The sequence below is a fragment of the Pelophylax lessonae genome (genome assembly GCF_965119305.1).
Source record: "Pelophylax lessonae genome assembly, chromosome: 4".
NCBI classification, from domain to species: Eukaryota; Metazoa; Chordata; class Amphibia; order Anura; family Ranidae; genus Pelophylax; species Pelophylax lessonae.
In genome coordinates this window covers 352,627,890-352,652,514 of record NC_138771.1, presented here as the reverse complement: position 1 = coordinate 352,652,514, position 24,625 = coordinate 352,627,890, and the positions used below count along the sequence as shown (strand labels likewise).

The 24,625-nt window shown below is 43.1% G+C and overlaps 1 protein-coding gene across 3 annotated transcripts in view; it reads left to right on the top strand.

The window, feature by feature from the left end:
* ARHGAP26 (Rho GTPase activating protein 26) overlaps positions 1 to 24,625 on the top strand; it is a 771,897-nt gene that overhangs the window by 88,864 nt on the left and 658,408 nt on the right. The gene's annotated exons all lie outside the window — the stretch shown is intronic.

Genomic DNA, 24,625 nt, shown 5'->3' with positions numbered 1-24,625 from the left:
GCTTGAAATGTGATGTTATTTATCCGGCCTGAGCTGTGGTGGCTAGGCTGTTGAGTGTGTTTAAATTTTTAATTATATATTTATTTATTGAAGTTATTTTAAAATAAATAATAAACGGCCGCGGCCTATATATTTCCAAATAATACAGGTGTCTGCTTCTTATTTTATTTACTTAAGTAAAAATGCTAAGTGGTTATTGAATCCTGCCTACTGTCCCATTTATTCACCACTGGGTTTTTTATTTTTTGTGATATAAGCGAAAAAACAGCGAACATTTTGGAAAAAAAAAACATATTTTTTACTGTCTATTTTAAAAGACCATAAAATCAAATTTTGTCATAAATTTAGGCCAGAATGTCTTCTACATGTTTTTGGTGGAAAAAAATCTTAAGTGCATGATAATAGGTTTGTGTTAAAGTTATAGAGCCTACAAGTTAGGCTACGTATCATTGAAAATTGATCAATCCTATTGCACTGACTATCGATCTCAATTCTTGAGGCCCTACAATGTCAGGTCAGTACAAATACCCCCCAAATGACCCCTTTTTGTTAAGAGGGCAATTTTTTGCCCACAATAGTTTAGTTTGGGTAATGAAGATTTTTTTATTTTTTTCACAAAATTGTCATACAAGTTTTTATTTTTTCTTACACATGGCATAGATAAACTTTCAATTACATCCCAAAATATATTCTGCTACTCCTGAGTATGGCGATACCACATGTGAGACTTTTCCAGATGTTTGGCAGATGTGCGCCAGATGATAATGGACAGATTTTTGACAGGTGTTTTCACTGTGTTTGGGGACACTAGCTGGGTGATCAGTGTGTAAAATTTCTGAAAACTGGCAGCACAGATTCTCTTCTTTTCACTGACAGGCTGTGTGTGAGGAGAAGAAGAGCCGATAGCCGTTACAACGGCTGTGTTTACATTACATGACGGCTGTGATTAGACACAGCCGTCATGTGATCAGGAGGGCCAATCACAGAGCCGAGCGGGGTTGCGCTGTGTCCAGGGGACACAGGCACACCGGGATTGCACAGGTGCGCATGCGCGATCTCCCTCCTTCTGAAGGACGTTCAGGAACGTCCACTTAGGAGGAAGCTCCCACCCGGCTATATATGTGCAGTGACTAGGTGGGAGGAGGTTAAGAAGAAAAACAGTAGTCAGAAAAAAAAAAACACAACACCACCTATGGGCAGTCCTAGCTGATAGTAAAACACCTCTTTGCTATAGGCAGCTTCGTTTTTTTTCTCGCTAATGTAGGAGTTTGGACCTAACCATGGTTGCATAGATTTGTTCCTGTTTGTTTTTCCTGTAGAGCTCTTCAATCAACAGCTGGGTTGGGTGACAGGCTGGATAGTCTAGATCAGTGGTTCTTAACCTGGGTTCGATCGAACCCCAGGGGTTCGGTGAGTCAGTCTCGTGGGTTCGGCGGAGGTCAAGACACACACCCGACTCATATGATTGGTGATGACACGCCCCACTCATTGGCTGCAGGTGATCACGCAACATCGCTTGGCCTATCTGTGCTGCAGGGAATTTGGCACGCCCAGTAGTCGAATTGTAACTGTTGTGTTGGTACGTCGTGTGATTTCTTTCTTAATATTAATCCCTTCATACTAACTATGTCAAGCAAAAAAAGAAAGTGGTTGGAAGAATATGTACAATATGGATTCACATGTATAACGGAACGTGATGGGAGTCAGCGTCCTAATTGCCTGATTTGCAATGCCAAGTTGAGCAATTCTAGTCTAGCACCGGCAAAACTAATGCCCCTTTCACACATGCTGTCCGTTTGTCCGTTTTTTCATCCATCCGTTGACGGATGAAAAACGGACATCAATGTAGCTCTATGTAAAAACGGATGACAACAGATGATCATCAGTTAACATCCGTTTTCATTCGCTTCCGTCAATGTCTGTTTTTTTTTGAACGGATGAATGCCCAATTTTTCATCCGATGAAAAACGGATGACAACGGATGAAAAACGGATAACAACTGACGAAAAACGGATGAAAAATGGATAACTGACGAAAAACGGATGACAACTGACGAAAAACGGATGAAAAATGGATGGAAAACTGATACATTTTGACGTGACTGAACTGATGAACTGAACGGACCGTATGTGTGAAAGGGGCCTAAGAGAACACTTCCTTAACCACTTAAGCCCCGGAAGATTTTACCCCCATTCCGACCAGGGGGTATTTTGCGATTCGGCACTGCGTGACTTTAACGGACAATTGCGCGGTCGTGCGATGCTGTACCTAAACGAATTTGGTGTCCTTTTTTTTTCCTACAAACAGAGCTTTCTTTTGGTGGTATTTGATCACCTGTGTGATTTTTTTTTTTTTTTGATCACGCGCTATAAACAAAAAAAGAGCGTCAATTTTGCAAAAATAGCAATATTTTTCACATTTTTTTATATGAAATTCCCCCCCAAAAAAATGTAAAAATCAAAATTTTTTAACATTTTCGGCCAATTTGTTTTATGCTACCTATGTTTGGTAAAAAAAAATCGCAAAAAGCGTATTTTGATTGGTTTGCGCAAAAGTTATCGCGTTTACTAACAAAGGGAAAGATTTTTGTCATTTTTGTTGTTTTTTTTTTAACGCGTAATGGCGGCGATCTGCAATTTTTTTTTTTTGCGGTACTGTGACATTGCGGCGGACAGATCGGACCCTTGACTGACATTTTTGACACTTTTGGGGTTACCAGTGACATTTCTACAGTAATCAGTGCTATATATATGCACCGTTACTGTAAAAATACACTGGTAGTGAAGGGGTTAACTTTATTTGGGAGGGAGGGGCTGTGTGTGTCCCTAGGGGCGTGCTTTCTACTGTGATTGGCTGTGGCTTGAGCTGTAAGGACACTGATCAACGGATCTACATAGTAGATCCATGTGATCAGTGTCTTTACAGCGAGGAGAATGACAGGTCGCTTGTTTACACAAGCTGCCTGACATTCTCCCTCTCTCCCGCCGATCGCCGAGTGGCCGGCGGACATCGGGTCCGCTGGTCACACGCGCGGGGGGGGTCCGTGACCACGCGGGAGCGCGCCTCCGGCGGCGCGCGCTCGCTCCCTAGACCCTCACAAGCAAGCAACGTAGCCCTACGTTAGTTTGCCTGTGAGGGGCTGACCGCCGACGTAAATAGTCGTGCGGGGGTCGGCAAGTGGTTAAGCTGCATGGAGATGGAAAATACAAGAACACAACGCTCGCTGAATTCAAGGTGAGGAGAGCCAGATTCAATGAAAAGGCTAGTCTGCCTGTTCTCGGCTTTGTACCCATCAACAAACCGATCCTCATAGCATCGTACGAAGTTGCTTACCTGATCGCAAAGCAGGGCAAACCACACACCATTGGTGAAACACTCATAAAACCAGCTGTGTTGAAGAATGGTTTTGTTCTTTAATGGTTTTGTTCATTTTTTGCACCTATGTATAAATATATACCTAAATATATACCTATGTTTTGAATTTGAAAAAATCCTATTTTATTTTTCCAATTAAGAAGGGTTCGGTGAATGCGCATATGAAACTGGTGGGGTTCAGTACCTCCAACAAGGTTAAGAACCACTGGTCTAGATCCAATAGTCACAGCACCCACCCTTTTTATTTTTTTTCTTCTGCTTGTACTGCTTTGTGATGAACTGAGCTGCCTATAGCAGAGAGGTGGTTTACTACCAGCAAGGACTGCCCATAGGCAGTGCTGGGTTCTTGTTTTCTGCCTAGTGTCCTACTCCTGAAGATGGTGCTATAACCTGCGGTCAACAATTTTTTAAAAGAGCAGTGTCCATCATTGAACTCCAGAAAAAGGGATTTTACAGCGAGCAACAAAATAAGTCGGTTTTCCACAAATCAGGTTTGCATTAAAAGGTAAAACTTGGCTTAATTTGCTACATAAATTAGTACATATGTTTCAGTTAGATTTTTGATGTTTCTATTAAATATTTGTTCACATTTATTTTTATTTTTTTTATTTATTTATCGTTAATTGTTTTAAATGGGCTTTTTGTCTTATCACAGATTTCATTGCACATGACCTCATCTTTTTTTTTTTTTTTTTTCTTAAGCAGAATGCTGAGGCTGACACACTTTTGTTTGTCTATAATGCAGTCAACAATGGGTTTTGTCATGTATGGAAACTGAAAGGAAAGCAGTTGCATTTCTGAGTAAACATTGCAATGTCAGCTGTTGTTGGGCAATTAAAAATAGCATCTGATTAGCTGAGATGGCCAATTTTAGCTTTTGTGTATAAAGTTCTATCCATATAAAGCGGATGCCCAGGCAGAAATCAAACCAGCATTTCAGCTATATGCCCCATAGGTATGTTTTTTCCATTATGCCTGCAAGTATCTTCTGCCCTGGTCAACAACCCCTGTTCTTCCTTGAACACGTGGTAATGGTACTCGCTGATCTGATGCCAGAATATACAAGGGCATGGCTGCAGATGTTCCCCCAGTTCTGTTTGGACAGTGAATGAACAACAGGATAATGATGAGTCATCAGTATGGTGATGGTGCCACTCTTACAGCACTACGCAAAGCAAAAGAGTCCCAGTTGACTCAAGTGTGCTCACCTGTCATCCTTGTCTGAATGCTACTGTAAAGGATTAGTGGAAGGTAATAAAAAGAGATTTCGGTATTTGTACTAGCTTTAAAATGTAATGATTTTGTAAATAGCACATGTATGATTTTTTTTATTTTGTCTGTTATAAGGTCTCTGCATCAATGCAATCATTTTTGCAATCATTTTCTTAGAATTGTTGTACATAGGCGTTTATATATTTGTATGTGTATATGTTATGTTTTGAGATGAATGCAGATATTGTGTAAATATTACAACTTTAATTATTGCCAAAATTTTGTTATGAGATTCATGAGTACATTTAGCAAGGGATGTGGGAGAATTTGTGGCCAATACTTATGATATACATCCTTTTTTATATTGTTTCCCTTCTGTTCTACAGACTCTCCCTTCCCCATATAAAGTTTTTCATTTCTTTTTTTTTTCTACTGATGGGAATACAGATACATTGTTCTTTGTGTTATTCTAATGGACTGTGAATAATGGTCCTATCGTGTATTTGGAATCACTCAGTGGGGAAAAATATTATTATTATATTATTATACAGGATTTATATAGCGCCAACAGTTTGCGCAGCGCTTTGCAATGTGAGGGAAGACAATACAGTTGCAATACAATTCAAAACAGGAGGAACTAGAGGGCCCTGCTCGTTAAAATATGAAAACTTTTGGTCCATCCTGGGGCATGTTGTTGCATTTGTAAAGTTGTCAGAACTTTTAAAAATATTTGGCTTGTCCATGGGTTACACTGGAGGGTTTTCTGTGTTCCACTTAGACCCCGTTCACACTGGGGCGACCCGACTTTCGGTGGCGACCTGTGAAGTCACGGTGCACAGCTCGCACCGCGACCTCGGAGCGGCCGGCACGGACTTAATATCATTGAAGTCAATGCAGGTCGCTCCAGGTCGCCCCAAAGAAGCTCTGGACCCTTTTTCTAAGTCGGAGCGACTTGTGTCGCTTCTATTAGAACGGGTCCACAGCCACTCTATGGAAGGCGACTTGTCAGGCGACCAGGTCGCCCCAGTGTGAACGGGGTCTAAAAGTGGACCTGTGCTAAAGACCCCTAATTGGGTAAACAGAAAAGGGTAATTGTGCCTCTTACACCAGTGTTGGGCAACTTTCTTGATATGGAGGGCTTCAAATACGGTCATCAAATAGTCGCACATAAAATTCAGTGAATATTTAGTGTCCGAGACAGCAGGCACAATGGATATGGTCAAAGACTAATTGCATGTTACAGGAGATGTTGGGTACTTGGACAGGATACAAGGATGGTCAGAGATTGTGGATATAATGCAAGAGATGATCAGAGACTGCAGAGTTCAGACCTACTTGAGTAGACCGTCATTGACTAGAGACCGATTACATGAGACTACTAAAAATCACTGTTATAACAGGGCAATAGAGAAACCGATTAATATCTGCAGGCAGGGGCCCCGTGGGCCACAAAAGAAGTGCCAAAAGGCCATAGGTTGGGTACCATGGTCCTACACACTTGCATAAGAATATTCCATCTTGAGTATCCCCCCAGGGTGCAATAATAAATCTTGATAAGTTGTTAAATGGCTATATTACCTGCCAGAACTGGCCAATTGAGGCAAACGGTTGAAAAAACTCACAAATGTACAGTACAGAACATAAGACAATGGTTCACAGTTACAACCAGTGGATTACCAATAAACAGGTTGTGTTCCACCCCAATAACATCCATACAATAAGCCATTAGCAGGAACTAAATATTGGCATGCCATGCCAGAGAGGAACCCATACTAAACACAGCTCTAGGCCATAACACATACAACACAAACTGCATCCTAAAGAGCAATGCAGCCAACCAACAGCAGAAGTACCACTCAAACAGTTAAAGGGTAACTCCACTTTAGTGGGGAAAATAATCAGCAAATAAAGAAAAACAATATAGCGTGTGCAAATGTGACACAAATCATATTGTAATTGAATGTTCTTTAAAAATGACCTTTCCTTTTCAATCTGCAGCAGTTGTAATTTTCTGAAAATTCACTGTAATATGGCCACCTGGAATTGTTCTGTACTTAGAATGTGTACTGACCACACCCCAGAAACATAATTTCCTGCTTGTGTGATTGGCTCACCAATTTTCCCAGAAGTCTGCCTAAGATACAAGGCAGATTTCTGGCATCCCCTGCAACAAAAATGTCATTTTTAGTGAGATACTCCCAATAGGAACACGTCTAAAGGGATGCAGGCCCAGCAGCTTTCCTCATTAGAGCTCTGCAGCTTCCACAGCGGATATAGAATTAGGAAACCACTCCCATTAGACCCGCTCCGCACAGAGGAACAAACAATGATTTCTTCAGAATAACAAAAGGTAGGAATCTGCAACAAAGTTTGTTATAATCCTTGCAATGTGCATAGATCACCCAGAGGGGAAGGTTTTTTTTTTCTCAACAAAAGTGGAGTTACGCTTTAAAGTTAAGTGATGGAAGGGGCCTTTTGTAAAGAGAGGATATACAGTATCTCACAAAAGTGAGTACACCCCTCACATTTTTGTAAATATTTTATTATATCTTTTCATGTGACAACACTGAAGAAATTACACTTTGCTACAATGTAAAGTAGTGAGCGTGCAGCTTGTATAGCACTGTAAATTTGCTGTCCCCTCAAAATAACTCAACACAGCTGTAAGTCTCAATCCACACTAGCGCGACTTGTCAGGCGACTTGTAAGCCTGACAAGTCACGCTCCCTCGCGGTCCATTGACTTCTACAGGACCCGTTCTAATAGGAGCGACACAAGTCGCTCCGACTTAGAAAAAGGGTACTGTACTATTTCGGGGCGACCTCGGAGCGACTTGCATAGACTTCCATTATGTGAAGTCCCTGCAAGTCGCTCCGAAGTCGTGGTGCATGGTAATGCACAAGTCGCCCCCGAAGTAGTAAGGAGTCTCACCGCCCCAGTGTGAACCGAGCCTTAATGTTTAAACCACTGGCAACAAAAGTAAGTATACCCCTTAGTAAAAATATCCAAATACTGTATAACCCTAATAATGAAAAACGAACAGATCACACAAATTCCACAGGAAAGGGGTGTAATTAAATCTGGATCGCCGTGTCAGTATGCTCTACAGACTGGCGACCAGACTGTCAAATTTAGTGGGACAGCCTCTGCTGTTGTAGTTAGCTTTGTACAATGGGAGAGCAGAATTTTTCAAAGACTTCCACTTCACAAGAGTTGGTGAGGCAGAGGACCTCCAATGAAATAGTCACCTTCCTGACCTAATAGAGCAGCAATATGATCTTGTAAAGTTCTGGTAGCTTTCCTGTGGGCCAAAGGATTCACAAGACCCAATAAATAGACATCCAGGTCCAGAAGCATTACTTGCAAATCCCTGGACCAATAAATGCTTATGTCCAGAAGATGTGAAGGAAGCCAGCGTTTAGACCACTACATCTCCCACACATGACAAAGTTATCGGCTGAAAACGTACCCAGTCTCTCTGGGGTAAGGTAGTAGTGATGGACCGTTTTTACAGTCTGTCCTTAGCAGAGACCAATTGTTGGAATGGGTAGTCCCACACATCTTTCCAATCACCGTTATCAAGATCAGGAATATCTAATGATACGGCATTTACACATTCCAAGCAGTGTGTGTGTGTGAATGGCAACACAGAGCCTGACTCAGGATCAAGCCCACACAAGTGCCTCTTTAGCAAACAGCTTGCTATGGAGGCATTCAGAAAGGGGGGTGAACCAGGACCACCAGCAGGGGACCCTAGAAGTATTTAAAGTGGAGTTCTGGCCACAGAATCGTGTTTTTTTTTTTTTTTTTATAAATACTTCCCAAACAGTGATCCACCATCCTTCATACATCCGCTAATCCGGTTTTAGACAGTTAAATAATTGATTGGCAATCATAAAATCTTACTTTATAAAAAGTTTGCTGAGCGCCGCCATCTTTGTCCTGGTAACCCGAAGCCGCAGTATGCAAATGTATGCCCTGCTTCCTGGTTCTAGCTCATTGTGCAAGCTGTGAGAGGAGCCCGGCCGCCTACATCACTGCCCATTGCCTCCTGGGAGTGATGAGTAAGAGCTCCCAGGATGCATTGCAGGACAGGAAGTGATTGCACGGGCCTCGGCCACAGAGGGAGGAAGTGGAAGGAAAGGTGAGTATATTTTCTTCTGAAACAAGGTGAATAAAAAATAAAAAAATTCGGGAATATCCAATGGGACAGTAGGCAGGATTCAATAACCACTTAGCATTTTTACTTAAGTAAATAAAATAAGAAGCAGACACCTGTATTATTTGGAAATATATAGGCCGCGGCCGTTTATTATTTATTTTAAAATAACTTCAATAAATAAATATATAATTAAAAATTTAAACACACTCAACAGCCTAGCCACCACAGCTCAGGCCGGATAAATAACATCACATTTCAAGCATCAACTTCCACTCATAAACATATAACATTGCCCTTTTGCTATAGCAAAAACGACACCACTTACTTATTATATATCTATATATATATTTATTTATTTTTTTTTTTTTTTTTTTATTTTTAACAGCCGCGACATAAGGGGGGGGGGGGATGGGGAATTCACACTGCTAAATCTTCTGAGGCGAATGAGCCCCTCTGAGGAGAGCTCTACCTTATATAGGGGCTCAGAGGGCTCTAGAAACTTCTACCCTATACCTATTCCTATAGGTGCTCTGACCCCTGCAACACCACGCCCACTATTTCTATTCCCTCAGGATACCTTAGGAGTCCCTCCCTCTTTACCTGAGGAGAAAAGGAGGGAGAATTACCTTATGAACTATTCTACCTATTTCCCCAGCCACTCTCCCATGAGGAAAAGGGGGCTTATTACTGTTCCCCTTTTCCTTTCATGGGACAGTAGGCAGGATTCAATAACCACTTAGCATTTTTACTTAAGTAAATAAAATAAGAAGCAGACACCTGTATTATTTGGAAATATATAGGCCGCGGCCGTTTATTATTTATTTTAAAATAACTTCAATAAATAAATATATAATTAAAAATTTAAACACACTCAACAGCCTAGCCACCACAGCTCAGGCCGGATAAATAACATCACATTTCAAGCATCAACTTCCAAAAGACAGAAGGGGGAAAACTAACCCCTTCTGTCACCAACGACCCCGCACCGCGGCCATATCAACACAATCCGACAGGTCTGCGTTAAAAACATCCAATCCTATCTCGGAAAGATGTACCCCATCATCCCTGTACAATCCTTCCGTACCCCCTTCCAATTCCCTATGTCTGAAAGACATAACACCTATATTGGGCAAAAGTTTAGCCAATGACCTATTAATCCTTCTTCTTATCCTTTCAAAACTCTTCAAATAAGGTGAAAATAACCACCTCAGCCTTTGAACGATTTCAGAAAAGATAATAACAGTATTTGGTGACGACAACCCAAAACTAAAAAGATCATCCCTGATTCTGAAAATCAATTCCAAAGTTTTTTCCTGCCCAATATCGTTTCCTCCTAAATGCACGATAAGTGCATCCGGAGGAGGAAACAATGATTGTAACCTGTTTAACTCAAATAGTAGGTCAGCCCAAACCATGCCCCTCCTACCATACCAGTATACTTTGAATTTCTCTGGATCCATTCCCAAATTCTCAGAGTAAACCCTCTGTCTTGCCCTCTTGAACGCCCAAAAGATATATGAATGCCCGACAATCCAAATGATCCTTTTTCCATCTGAAAAGAATCAAACAAATGAATTAGGTCGGATGTATAATTGATAGCAATCTGATTTCCACCTTCCAACCTTTTTTATTATTGAATCTTCCAATCCTAATCTAGATGCCTCAGTGGCTGCCCCTATCCGAAAAGAGTGTGATGTCAAATGCATTCTTGTTAAATTTAGCTTGACCACACATTTCTTGAAAACGCTATTAAATTGATATTTAGATAAGTTTGCACCTGATGCATGAATAAAAAGAGCCTTTTCACCAAAACTTGGTCTTAACTCAAGATACTGTTGCAATGACTTAACTGGGCATATGAGAGAACCACTGAGAGCATTTAAACAAATAACACATCCTTTACCTACCTGGTCTGTTTTTGACCTTCTTAACCTTATCCTCACTAAGTTACCCTCCAGACTTACCTCCTTTCTTAAAATATTTAATAACTCTGAAATCCGCAAAGCTCCAAAAAATGCTAGAGAAAAGGCTGCTTTAAACAGGGCAGCTTCGAAAACAGAAAAACAAACCTCACCTGTGGCCATACATAGGTCCAAAAGAATTTTTGGTGTAATTGGACTACGCTTATCACTGCTATAACTCCTCCTCCTATATCCTTTAAGCGCCTGCTTAACTGTAAAAAACGACACACAAGATGGTAAATTTCTCATTTTTTGAAAAAACGAAACTCCGGCCAAGATTTTATTCACGTGTGCCCAGGAGTAATTTTTCTTGAATAAACTATTTAAGAACAACATTACAAGTCCTTCAGAAAAATTATGTTCATCTTCTTTTAGCTCCTTCAGAAAAGAAATCCACATCAGCCAAGCTGACTGGTAACCTGCCATGGTCGAAGGGGCTATGGAGTGTTTGATATTCTCTGTAACCAGACTTATATCAACTCCCATAACTTCCTTGGGAATTTGGTACCCACTGGATCCGCCTCTGGTAATAGATGGAAAAATCTGCTCATCTGTTGGCGAGATAGCGCATCTGCCATGTCATTGCTCTTACCAGGCACATGTCGAGCCTTAAGCCATATATTGTATTTCAAACATAAATAAATCATATATCTCAAAAGAACAATGACTGGTGGAGACTTGGATGTTAAACAATTGATAGCGTACATTACTCCTTTGTTATCCGTACTAAGCAATATCCTTCTATTACTAAATTCTTTTCCCCATATTTCCAGAGCGACTATTATGGGAAAAAGCTCCAGAAGAACTATATTTTTCAATAGACCTTTTTCTCTCCAGCTTTGGCTCCAGCGATCTGCGCACCAATGGTTTCGCCAGATCGCTGCAAAGCCTACCGAACCAGCAGAGTCAGTAAATAATAAAAATTCTTCATCAATAATGAATTCCTTCTGCCATAAACTCCTCCCATTGAAATGTTCTAAAAACTGAAGCCAAACTAACATGTCTTCCCTAATATCGCTGGTCACCCTAATATGTGAAAAAGGGGATTTTAGCCCAGAGATTGCCAGGTACATTCTCCTGGAGAATGCCTTTCCTACCGGCATGATCCTTGAGGCGAAAGCCAGTAGGCCCAAAAGAGATTGAATCTCTTTCAAACACACTTTCTTTCTCCTAACCAGATTAATTAACATACCTTTAATCCTTTGAATTTTTTCTTCCGGCAATCTGAACTCCAGCGCCGCCGTGTCTATTGTAATTCCTAGGAACTCCAGACATGTGGTGGGATACACCGTCTTTTCAACCGCCAATGGGACTCCAAACTTACTACAAATATTGAAAAACGTATTTAATAATTGAAGACATTCTAACGATTCTGCTTTACCCATGAACAAGAAGTCATCTAAGTAGTGAATCATAAAGCTAGAACCTGCGACTTTCATCACTACCCATTCCAAAAAACAAGCAAAATCTTCAAAATATTTACATGAAACTGAACACCCCATCGGGAGACATTTGTCAAAGTAGAATTTGTCCTTAAAGAAAATTCCCAAAGAGTTAAAACAAACCGGGTTAATGGGGAGTAGACGGAAAGCGGATTTTATGTCCGCTTTAGCCATTAAAGTCCCTGCACCTAAAGCCCTAAGCTTTTCAAGAGCATCCTCAAATGAAGCATATGATACTGATATTAAATTTGGGTCTATCTGGTCATTTAATGATTCCCCTTTGGGAAATGAAAGGTGGTGAATTAATCTGAAAGAACCTTTCTCCTTCTTTGGGACAATACCTAATGGGGAAACTCTAAAATTTTCAAAAGGAGGTGAAACAAAAGGACCTTCCATCCTTCCTTCCAAAATTTCTCTATCTAATTTTGCTTGGACCACACTAGGGAACTGATCAACTGATTTTAAATTGTTAAACTGCCTACAACCTAAACCTGAAAAGGAGGGCAACAAGAAACCCTCCTCAAAGCCCTCAAACAGTAGTTGTGCCCTCACCTTGTCTGGGAAAACTAACAGGTAGGGCAACATTTTTTGTAATTTCACTGGGGAGGTTGCCTTTTTGAAGGTTCTGTTGGTTGTTAGCGGACAGTTTCTTAAAACATTTTGACACCGGGTGACTTCCCCCGCAAAATGCACATTCATGCCTATATCGGCATGTATGGGGCCATTTACACTGTCCATCATTATAGTTAAAGCAGATCCCTTTTCTATATGTAGTGGTGGACTGCTGCGAGGAGGGACCAGGCTGCTTGACATAACCTGATTTCTGGGGTAGAAAAAGGTTAAGCCACAATCCTACGTCCTTAATCCCCCATCTTAAATTCTTGTGCACTGACAGTTTCTGTCTAAAAGCCTCATCGTAACTATACCATCCAAAACCACTGAAGCTCTTGTACGCTTCTAAAATAATATCCAAGTGTTGGAAAAGTCCAACACTCTTTTCAGGTGACTTCTCACAAAGAACTGCAGCAAAAATAAAAAAGGATTGCAGCCAATTGTTAAAATTCTTAGCAACAGGCCTTTTCCTATCCTCTTCTGACTTATCATCTTTTTTGTCACTCTTATTAATAAATTCTCTAGCTGATGGCAGAAGAGATAGTATATCCATAAACTCACCTCTCCAAATCTTTTCTTTTATTCCCTGTGATAGATGGAAGCCCAGCGGTGACACCTCACAAGGTATAGCTTCCTTAAGACATGTTTCAGGAATATTTTGTGACCTTGCCACCTGTCTACCATCTAATTCAACTAAATCCACCATACTCTCCTGCATGCTCCTGTCTTTAGCTAAGCCCCCACAAGGTGGCGCCCATACTTCTGCTGCTGACAAAGCTGGCTCTGCAACCTGGCTATTTTGAACCAATCTACTGTTTTGCTGCAGCTCCCTAACATCTCTAGACAATTTAAATAACATTTCAGATATATTGGAGAGAATTGGCAGCGTTGTCCACTCACCATTCTCATTATTCTGCTGTGTTTGTAGTCTCTCCTCCAGCTCCTCCCCGACCACCGTGATTGCTTGACCTTCCACCGCCGGCTCTTCAGCTCTTCTTCCGCTCCCGCCCTGTATCTCTTGCCGCGGAGACTCTTCCGGCACCGGAGCTTGACTTCCACGACCGGAGCCTTCCTCATTTCTTCCGCTCCCGGCGCCGCTTGATGACGCTGACTCCCGGTCACTGCGCCTGCGCTGTGTCCCGGTCCCGGGCCTTCTCGCGGGAGGTCTCGCTGGTGACTGTGAGTGCCGCCTGGCAGGCGTTCTCTTCCTCTTCGTCCGTCCCTCCGACATGACGGTGCTTCTTCCCACTTGACCCGGACCTTCTTCCATCTCAGCCGTATCTTCTTCCGTCGGCGGGGCATTCAAAGCTGGAATCACCTCCGCCCGCACGTCCGCAGCAGAACTTCCACCGGCTGCTTGTCTCGCATTCCTTGGTAAGCTTAAGCACATTCGTAACCACTCTTCACCACCGTCCTCCCCTGCTCTTTCTATAATTTGTCTCAATAGGCTCATCCTCTCGCCTCAGAAGTCTCCTATACTCCAAAATTGGCAGCTCCTGAATTCACACTGCTAAATCTTCTGAGGCGAATGAGCCCCTCTGAGGAGAGCTCTACCTTATATAGGGGCTCAGAGGGCTCTAGAAACTTCTACCCTATACCTATTCCTATAGGTGCTCTGACCCCTGCAACACCACGCCCACTATTTCTATTCCCTCAGGATACCTTAGGAGTCCCTCCCTCTTTACCTGAGGAGAAAAGGAGGGAGAATTACCTTATGAACTATTCTACCTATTTCCCCAGCCACTCTCCCATGAGGAAAAGGGGGCTTATTACTGTTCCCCTTTTCCTTTCATTCTTTTTCAGGCGACCTTAAGGAAGCGGATGGCACAAAATCTAATGAAACAATTTTGCGGCCAGAACTCCGCTTTAACTGAGAATTTGACCTTTTGTCTGGTACGCTACTTTAACCATCTCAATACTGGGCACTTAAACCCCCTTCCTTCCCAGACCAATTTTCAGCTTTTAGCACTGTTGCATTTTGAATGACAATTGCGCGGTCATGCAACACTGTACCTAAACCAAATTTATGTCATTTTTTCCCCACAAATAGAGCCTTCTTTTGGTGGTATTTGATCACCGCCAGGTTTTTTCTTTTTCGGTGCACAAATAAAAAAAGACCGAAAAGTTTGAAAAAAAAAAAAATTTTTTTTGTTTAGGTTATACAATTTTGTAAATAGATACGTTTTTTCCTGCACTGATGAGCACTGATGACGCCGCACTGACAGGCACTGATGAGGAGACACTGATGGGGTGGCACTGATATGCAGCACTGATGGGCACTGATAGGTAGCACTGACATGCAGCACTGATGGGCACTGATATGTGGCACTGATAGATAGCACTGATATGCAGCATTGGTGGGCAATGATAGGCAGCGCTGATGGGCACTGATAGGTGGCACTGATGGGCGGCACTGATGGGGGGCACTGATGGTCACTGATAGGCAGCACTGGTGGGCAATAATGGGCACTGGTGGGCGGCACTGATGGCAATAACGGGCACTGGTGGGCAGCACTGATGGCATTGGTGGGCAGCACTGATAGGGGGGCACCACTGGAAGGCTCTCTGAGCCCTGTTTGCCATCCCTGGTGGCCATGGTGGGCATCCCTGGTGGTCATGGGTGGGCATCCCTGGTGGCTCTAGTGGCACCCCCTCCCCCCAGGGCTGCACTGGTAATAAATCATCTGATTACCAGCACAGACCCCCCCTGTGATCAGTGAGTAATTGGAAATACTCACTGATCACCCCGGCTGCAGAATCGATCCTCTCCTCTCCTCCTCACTGACAGGATCTGTCAGGAGGAGAAGAGATCGAAGCCGTTACAACGGCTGTATTGACATTACATGACGGCTGTGATTGGACACAGCTGTCATGTGATCAGGAGGGCCAATCACAGGGCCCTCCTGCCGAGTCTTGTTGCTCTGTGTCCTAGGGACACAGGCACATCGAGATCGCGCCGCTGCGCGTGCCCGCGGCGGCGCGATCTCTCTCCTTCTGAAGGACGTTCCGGAACGTCCGATCAGAAGGACGAGACTCCCACCCGGCCGTATATGTACTATGGCCCGGGTGGGAGGTGGTTAATAATACAAGAGTCTTAACTGTAAGTTGTAGTACCAGAATTTGGGGGTTACCAGTCACAACTGCATAGGCTATTGGAAGTTCTTCAAGAAGTACACCTAAAAGCTGGGTAAATCTTGACAATGTTTGTCAGCTGCACTGTTACTGTTACGCAAGTATGGGAAAGCAAAAGTGCCACTTATTATATCAGTATTGAGCAGCCTTTTCTCAACCTTTTTAACAGAGGAACCCCTGAAATAACTTTCAGGGTCAGGGAACCCCTGATAAAAATGACTATATCTAAAACTCATGATACATTAGTGTGATGGTCAGTAGGAAGAATGATCCTTACACATGTAATCATTGGGAATAATTTACCCCTTATAGATAGCTAAAAAGATCAATGGTGACATTATCTGAGAGGCAGAAATTTGACATTGCTCAACGAACCCTTGGGTTCCATGGAACCCAGCTTGAGAAACCCTGGTATAGAGGAAGACTGTCAGTTTAACTCCTTGTGTAAATAGTTAAATAGTCTTTGTCAGGTATTTTAGATTCAGTCCACATAAGAGTCATATAAACCTTTTTTATGTTAAAAGTTGGCCTGAAAAGAGTTGCTCTGTCTTGTGCTGCAAGGAGTTTGTCTATAGAAAACTCTGTGGGGGATATTTACACCACATTAGCTAAAAACTGGGCATTCTCTGCATGGTTTCTGTAATTGCCCTTTAAAACATAATGTATGCAGATGAGTGTTGTTACAAATAATGCTTTTAAAGAAAATCGATGATAGACCAAAAATAGTCTGGTTTTCAGTCTGTCTAGTTTTATAAATGTTTCCCAGCATGTATAATAGCATACTGTTACAGCAGGTATGATGTTTTTCCTCTGCTTTGTCTCAGCATTGACAGACTGTTGGATTTAAAAGCAATAACTTAATACCAGATGGAGGCAGGAAAACTGTCTGGATTACAATGGCTTTTTAAAGTGAGATGATTATTTTAGAGGCTGGCTTAATTGTGAATCAGGCATAAGTAACAGTGACTTCAGGGTTTTACTAGTGGCAGAGTGAGGATAGCGAACGACTGGATGACATCCCTTGGTAATATCATTAGCAGTCGATTGGAACTCCTCTGCCAATAATTTATGGTTGACAACTGAGCCTATCTCATACTTATAAAAAAAATAAAAAAAAAAATTGTACTGTGACATAAAAATTATTTTCACGTACAAGGAAACCTTTCCAAAAGTCATTACTTTAACCATTAGAAAAGTATCCAATACCTTGTTATGTAAACCTTTATATTAGGGATGCACCGAAATGAAAATTCTGGGCCGAAACCGAAACCGAAAATGCAGGATGCCCTTGGCCGAAAACCGAAACCGAAAATGACTTTTTCCCCCAAAAAAACTTAAAATAGATGGAACGGGCATACACCAAAAACAGGCAGCGACATACACCTGTCACTGCCACCCTGTCACAGTATATGTACTGTGATGGGTTGGCAAGAGGTTAATTTAATTACCAATGGTATTTGTATTATGCAGCATGAGGGGGTTAATGTATTGCCACTGCTGGTCACTCATCTATTAGTGACCGACCAGTGGCAGTTAATTAACCTCTTTGTGCTGCATTAGTGCAACCAGTATCAGTGTTAATTAACACTGGTTGCACTGATACTGGTTGCAGTAATGCTACACAAAGGGGTTAATTAACTGCCTCTGGTCGGTCACTAATAGATGAGTGACCAGCAGTGGCAATACATTAACCCCCTCATGCTGCATAATACTAATATCATTGGTAAGCTGCCTAATCTCGTCCCCATCCCCCCCCCCCCCCACTGCCTCAGCGTCCCCCTCGGCAGTACACCCTCCCCCCCTCTGGCTCAGCGTCCCTCCCCATCCCAACGATTCAATCTCCTTACTGTAGTGTCACTCTGCTGAGTGCACCTCCAGTGTCCTTCATTCAATAGAAGCGCCTCTGGCCGGCGGCCCGCCTCCCGGTAATGTCACTACTACGATCTGTGTATTAATGAAGTGACAATCCGGGCGGGAGGGCGGGCGAGCGGCCGCTAATAGATAGAACTATGTGATCCTTCCCTTCACTTCCCTGTCAGCGGGACTGTGTGTGAATGAACTGACCTGACACCGGGCGGGGGGAGCGGCCACTAATAACTATAACTATGTGAGCCTTCACTTCCCTGTCAGAGGAGATCCATGCCTGACAGGGAAGTGAAGGCTCACATAGTTATAGCTATTAGCGGCCGCTCCCCCCGCCCCCCCGCCCGGTGTCAGGTCAGTTCATTCACACACAGTCCCGCTGACAGGGAAGTGAAGAAGCACATAGTTACAGCTATTAGCGGCTGCTCCCCCCGCCCGGTGTCAGGTCATTTCATTCACACACAGTCCCGCTGAAAGGGAAGTGAAGCTCACATAGTTATATCTATTAGCGGCCGCTCGCCTGCCCTCCCGCCTGGTATGTCACTTCATTCATACACACATCGTAGTAGTAGGGACGTCATTGAGAGGCGGGCGGCCGGCCAGAGGCGGGACTTTTAAAACCTGCGCTGCGTCCTCCTCCTTCCTCACGGCGGCCATATTAATTTCGGCATTGTTAACTCATTATCGGCCAAAATGGGATAGGCTCATTTTCGGCCGATAATTTCGGTGGCCGAAATTTCGGTGCATCCCTACTTTATATCCATGGTTTATTGAGATCCTGTAATAAAGTATAGGTGAACCTTATGAGAAGTGACTCAAAAAATCCTGCTACGTTGGTATTTGACACCATATCTTATCTCCAAGTTTCATGCTGCTCTTTCACCAAATTGCTGGAGATAGTGTAATCAAATTAGGAAATCTTTACCACGTATTCTGGTCTTGTAGAAAGTTGTCAACCTTTTGGCCCCTGGTATTCTCTGTCATTTTACGGCTCCATGTACACGGGACGTTAGAAAAAACGTTCTGCAAAGCTATTTCTGACGCCGGGAAAAAGCAGCTGTTAAACGTGCTTTCAGTAGCTTTTTCCATTTGCGTTATTGCACGTTTGGCCACGTTGCTTTTAGACTATGACGTCATCTGTGACAGGGGGCGGGGCCTCCCGATGACGTCATCGGGGGCCACGCCCCTAATGACTATATAATAAGCTGCAGAGACCGGAGACCGGCATAATCACCGGAGATGTCGTCGGAGGAGGACCGGAGGAAGAAGAAGAGCCGACGGCAAAAGAGCAGAAGATCGGAGAGGAGAAGAAAAGAAGAGAGGAGCGGACAGCAGAATAGCGGACAGCAAAAGAGCAGAAGACCCCGGAGAGGAGAACACAAGAAGAGCGGACAGCAAAAGAGCAGAAGACCCCCGGAGAGAAGACAAGAAGAGCCGGATGAAGATTTTTAATAAACTTTCCAAAACGTCTCCTGTCATTATTTCCATACACTGCCTTTTATGTGGTGAATGAGTAAGGGTACAGTGTACCCCATACCCATTCACATAGGGAGGGGGTCCGGGATCTGGCGGGCCTCCTTGTTAAAGGAGGTTTCCAGATTCTGATGAGCCCCCTGCCCGCAGACCCCCACAATCACCGGCCAGGGTTGTGGGGATGAGGCCCTTGTCCTCATCAACATGGGGGCAAGGTGCTTTGAGGTGGGGGGTGCAGAGCTCCCCCTGCCCCAAAGCACCAACACCCCCCCATGTTGAGGGCATGTGGCCTGGTGTGGTCCAGGGGGGGTGGGGCCGCTCGCACGTCTCCTCCCCTTTCCTGGCCTGACGGGGCTGCATGCTCGGATAAGGGTCTGGTATGGATTTTGGGGGGGACCCCACGCCGTTTTTTTGGCGTGGGGCTACCCTCAAATTCCATACCGGACCCGAAGGGCCTGGTTTGGAACCTGGGGGGGACCCCCACGCAGTTTTTTCCCATTTTTGGCGTGGAGTTCCCCCTCAAGATTCTCACAGTGCAGGTCGCGCCGCAAGTCGGATCCGACTTGCGGTGCGACTTCCATTCAAATCAATAGGCTCCCATAGGGAACCATTGATTTTGAATGGAAGAAAAAAAACTTATAACGTGGCTGAATGTAGGTCATCGCGTTCAGTCACGTTTAGTCACGTTCGGCCACGTTTCTGCGTTAGAAACGTCGGGAAACACACGTTCGAACGCAAATAATTGTGTTCTAAAAAAAGTCCCTGAACGCAACTGCCTGCAAATGACTGTAAACGACCATGTGTACATGGACAGATAAGATAACATGGAGCTGCGTTACGGGGCTTCTGAAAAAAACGCCCAACTGCTCCTAAACGGCCATTTCCAGCGTCCCGTGTACATGGACCCTACAAGTTATGGGAATGTCAGTGCAACCCTCGCCCAGCCTAGCTATTCTGAGTATTGGAATAGAGCGATGGCGAACCTTGGCCACCCCAGATGTTTTAGAACTACATTTCCCATGATGCTCAACTACACTGTAAAGTGCATTAGCATTATGGGAAATGTAGTTCCAAAACATCTGGGCTGCCAAGGTTGGCCATCACTGGAATAGAAGATATTCCTCCTGCCTTGAGAACCAAAACAACACATTTTACTAGCAGCTAGCCTAAGCATTGCTCGATTATGGAAATCCTCCACTATTCCAACCATATCTGATATTGTTAGTATAGTTTAACTACATTGTACTTTTGAAACTATGTTTAAATGTACGGTGGGTAGACGTGCAGTGATTACCAAATTATAGCTTCCTTGGTCTAATTGGTATGCTGCCCAAATTTTTGATTAACAATGCTCTTCTTTCATAGACAGCCAGGGATGGTATCTATAAGTGGTCCTAGTTTATCTTCCAGGTGGCGAAGAAACTCTGCTAAACTTTTCTGATTATTTGTTGCTTTTATTTTCCTTTCCTTGTATACACACGGGCCGAATATCGGGCAACATCGGCTGGTTAAATAGAAACTGGCCAACATTTGTCCTGTATGCATGTCAGTCGGTTCGACAGATGCCAGGCGAACGGCTGGCTTCTGTCGAAGGGGCATGACAGAAGCCGGGAAAATGGCTGGCTTCTGTCAAAGGGGCATGACAGAAAAAGGTCTGCTGATCGACATCTGATAGTGCTTTCAGTCAATGGTTGAGAGCGCTGACCGAGCTCTTCAGTTTTTTTTCCGTTCAGCCTGCTGGGTTGTAAAAAAAAAAAAAAAAAAACAGCTAGTGTGTACTAGGCTGAAAGGGTAACTCCACTTTTGTGGGGGGTGGGGAAAAAAGCAAATAAAGAAAAAATAATTTAGTGTATACAATTGCGACACAAGTCATATTGTAATTGAATGTTATTAAAAATGACCTTTCCTTTTCAATCGGCACTTGCTGTAATTTTCTGAAAATGCAATGCAATATGGCTACCTGGAATTGTTCTGTACTTAGAACAAGGGTTGACAAATTTTCTTTGAATCTGGGAGCCAGCTAAAAAAGAAAGAAAAAAAGAAAAGGGAAAGAAATGGAAAGAGAAAAGGGAAAAAAAGAGGAGAGGGAGGTGGGGATGGGGGGGGAGGTTAGTGGAAGAGGGGGGGGGGGTGAGAGAGAGAGAAGGAAAGAGGGGAGGGGGAGGGAGATAGAGTGTGGGAGAGAGTGAAAGTCTCAGGCAGATGTGTATATGTACAGTGAGGTCCCCTCAGCTCTATGGTGTGTACAGAGGAATCCTCCAGAAGTGTGGCACTCCCCCCACCTCCACCTTCCTCCTATACACTCAGAAAATGGCCTGCTCTGCTCCCCCACACACGTGTCTATGGGGGGGGGCTCCCATTCCTGGCCAATAAAAGGTAAACTGTGTCCCCCAACTAATTGTAGGCGATTCCCTTCCCTTAGCCACGGCAGGATCGGCTCTGTCTGCATTCCCACCTCCTCCAGGGGCTGAGGAAGCAGTGACACACAGGCAGGCTGGAGCAGTGGGATGGGGAGCGGCTGACACGTGAAATTCTGTGCAGAGCCAAGACCTGGTGCACCATTTCCCCGCCTCACACACCGCACAGCCGCGGACCCAGCACTCTTACCTGATGTCAGATGGATGTGTGCCGGCTGACCGCGGAGGGCTGACAGTGGCAGAAGTCGAGCAGTGCGTCCTATTGATGTGCTGAAAGTGGAGAAGAGGCAGCCGGTTTTGATTGGTCAGCGCCGTCCAATTAAAATGCCTTTTCAGGACACAAAGAATTATGGATAGAAGCCGTGGGGATTTCAAATCTCTGCAAGTCTGCATCACAGAGCGGCATCCCGATGCCTGACAGCAGACGGCTGAAATCCTAGGCGCCTGGATGCAGTTTCTAGTCGCCAATGCGACCTGGCGCCCGGGAATTGTCGAGCCCTGACTTAGAATGTGTACTGACCACACCCCCACAAACATTTCCTGATTGTGCGATTGGCTCACTGATTTTCCCAGAAGTCTTTTTTTTTCCTCAACAAAAGTGGAGTTATGCTTGAAGTCATGGATTATCATTGTTTGTGTATGTTGATGATATCCAGGGCCTATATGAACCAATTTTGTGGCAATTTCCAGTAGTGTCTGGCAACTTGCCTGTTACCTTTATTCTGATTGCTGTATTGTATTCATTTAATGTGTATTTCTTTCTGGTATTTATTGAGATACGCATACTGAACTGCTTTCAGAGTATATATGTATATATTTTTTTCTTTTAAACTTTATTAAAGAAACATTACAAAGAAAAGTATAGGTGAACCTTTACTTTGTAAAACAACTCAATCAGTTTAAATTTAAAATAAATACATTTTTTTGATGATATTCTAATTTTATGAGATGCACCTGTATAAAATATGACCCATAACTATTTATACCCTTGCTGTCAAGGCAAAAACTTTACAACTTCAGGGTTTTAGAAAGCTAGTTTGTTTGTTCTAAATATTGACCCAATACCACTTAGGCAAGCCATACACAGTTTGAATCTTGAATTCCTGCTGAACCAGGCGAGATTCGCACCATGTGTCGGCAGGCTGATCGATTTGGGTACAACCAGCATTCTGGGTTTTACCTGCAATTTTTGCTAGCGGCCGCTTCAGCCGCTAGCAGTAATAACGGTCTCCTCCCGTGGGGATGGCTGCCCCCCCGCCTGGAGAAGACAATGGCCCAGCAGGAGGGATTCCTGCATCAACACTGTCTGTGTTGATGGGGAATAGAGCAAGTTTATTTGTTGCAGGAAAGAAACTTGCTCCGTGTATGGCCAGCCTTAGTAGTATCTCCATATTATACAAGGAGTCCTCTTAATCGGAGGAGCGACTGGAAGGCACCACAAAAGCGTTTTGTTAGTTTGTAGTTGGGAGTTGTAATTCACATGTTTTGAATTCAAGCAGAATTGCATCTAGTTTTAGGTGGTGTAGGACTTTGAGACCTTTGCCAAATATTTTACTACTAACAAAACAGCCCCAATGCAATTATGAAGATACAACATGGGAATAATTAAAGTCCAGTTAAAAGTCCATAATAGAAGAACTTCTCCAGCCACCAGTAAAAAAGGATAAAGGGTTAGCCTCAATAACACCACATGAATATACGATGGACTCTTACCAGACGATATTGACCCTCAAATTTTAGAGAGGTCAATATAAGCAGGATTGCTGTATGTGATTGGATCCCGGAAATAGCTGTATGTATCCAATGTATTCACATGGGGACAGTAAATCACACTCACTCATATCCAAAGATCTATTACCGAATCACCTCAGAATAGAAACGGACTCTTACGCGTTTTGTCAAAGATTGACGTCATCACCTCTGATGTCAATCTATGATGAAACGCGTAAGTCGGGACAATACGTAGGGCGTAAGCACGCTGGTACACCGCATTTTTTTTTCAATCTGGATATCTTTTTATACCGTTTTACCTCGGTCATTATGTAAGTTCAATACTCTACTATATAGGTTTTGAACTTACTACACCATGAGAGTCTGTTTCTATCCTGAGGGGATTTGGTAATAGATCTTTGGATACGAGTGAGTGTGAGTTACTGTCCCCATGTGAATACATTGGATACATACAGCTATTTCCGGGATCCAGTCACATATAGGAATCCTGCTTTTATTGACCTCTCTAAAATTTGAGGGCCAATATCGTCTGGTAAGAGTGCATCATATATTCACGTGGTGTTGTTGATGCTAACCCTTCATCCTTTTCACTGGTGGCTGGAGAAGTTCTTCTATTATGGACTTTTAACTGGACTTTATTTCCATGTTGTATCTTCATAATTGCATTGAGGCTGTTTTGTCATTTTTTAATTCATTGATTGTTATATACTAACTATTGGCGCTACCTCTGCTTTTACATTTATGTTTGTTGTCTAATCTTACCTTTATGGTTGGCTGCCTTCTGTTTGCGTGTATTATGTTCTGAGCACAGATATTTTTCTTTTTTATTGGAAATATTTACTACTGCTTCTACATTCTGTAATATATATAATATATCCTATCTATCTATCTATCTATCTATCTATCTATCTATCTATCTATCTATCTATCTATCTATCTATCTATCTATCTATCTATCTATCTATCTATCTATCTATCTATCTATCTATCTATCTATCTATCTATCTATCTATCTATCTATCTATCTATCTATCTATCTATCTATCTATCTATCTATCTATCTATCTATCTATCTCATATGTATTGCCTGTCACATAGTGGTTTCTCTATAGGAGCATATGGTACAGAACCCATAAGGGAACTTAAACGTGAACCCAAACGTGATGTGAAAATTCACCACTCTTAAAAAAAAAAAAAAAAAAGGCTTACAGTTTTCCTCTCAATAAGAGGGCAGCAGTTTAGTTT